The 1,003-nt window shown below is 55.0% G+C and overlaps 1 protein-coding gene across 12 annotated transcripts in view; it reads left to right on the top strand.

Annotated features, from left to right (window-relative positions):
- Positions 1-1,003, top strand: part of MTSS1 (MTSS1, I-BAR domain containing) — a 129,123-nt gene that overhangs the window by 340 nt on the left and 127,780 nt on the right. The gene's annotated exons all lie outside the window — the stretch shown is intronic.

Raw genomic sequence — 1,003 nt, forward strand, 5'->3', positions numbered from 1 at the left:
GGACACCACCTCTACCTCCCTCCTCCTTCCCTCTTTTCTCTATTTGTCCTGCTCAAATATGCAAGCTGTTACCTTGCACCAGGGTCAGCGATTTCCAAGCCTGCCTCTTTATTTTACAAATATTTTTCTTCTCCTTTTTTCTCCCCTGGTGTGGGCTGTCAGATCGGTAGCAGAATGAATGCAGCGGGGCGGGAGCGTGGTGCGGCGGAGCCGGGCACGGAGCATGTCAGCCGTGGGGTGGGGCTGGGAAGGGCAGTGTGAGCATTTCGGTGCCAGGGTGATGGGCGCGATGGCAAAAAAATCTCTGCCTGGAGATGTTCAAAAGTTGATGTGTGCCTGAATTAAAATTGCAGCTCAGTCGTTTATGTGGTATTATTTTCACGCTGTATATGCTCGTGGAGGTGGCATTTCCTTCTTTCTGTGAATGGTCCCTCCACCAGCCACCAGAAGCCTGACTGTGCTGATCCCGTCTCTGCCAAAGGGTCCCTTTGAGAGGGGCGCTCCCAACCTATCCTTGGCAGCCAAGGGCACTTCTGCAGGGTTTTCTTTGGGTGAGCGGGTGCCTCCCACCTTTCTCTCGTGGAAATAAAGAGCGTAAAAGCGCTGCTGTGTTCTGCCCGTCATGTCTCCCCCAAACCCCAGGGCTCGAGGCGCCCAGCCTCCGGCATACGGCCGTACTGCAGAATACTGCAGTGTTCCCCTGGACAAGGGCAGCTTGTCTTCCTGCCTGGGCCGACTGGGAAGGATGCCGTTGTGGGAGATGTTGAGAGACGTGTCAAATAATGGGGGACTGCCGTAATTTAAAGGCGGCAACCGTGCGTGCTGTGCTTCTCCCAGCAGGGGCACGGGATTTCTCTGGGTGTTTTAATCCATGCAGGGCTGGTGAGCAGCGAGGGCTGCGGGAGAAAGAGCTGCCGAGTAGTGTTGGAGGACAGAGTCTGCTCTAGGAGGGAGCCTGGCAGAGGTTAATGGCTTTTAGAGTTTTTTTTTTTTGGGGGGGGGG

The sequence above is a fragment of the Corvus brachyrhynchos genome, unplaced genomic scaffold, assembly GCF_000691975.1.
Source record: "Corvus brachyrhynchos isolate BGI_N302 unplaced genomic scaffold, ASM69197v1 scaffold28, whole genome shotgun sequence".
NCBI lineage: Eukaryota > Metazoa > Chordata > Aves > Passeriformes > Corvidae > Corvus > Corvus brachyrhynchos.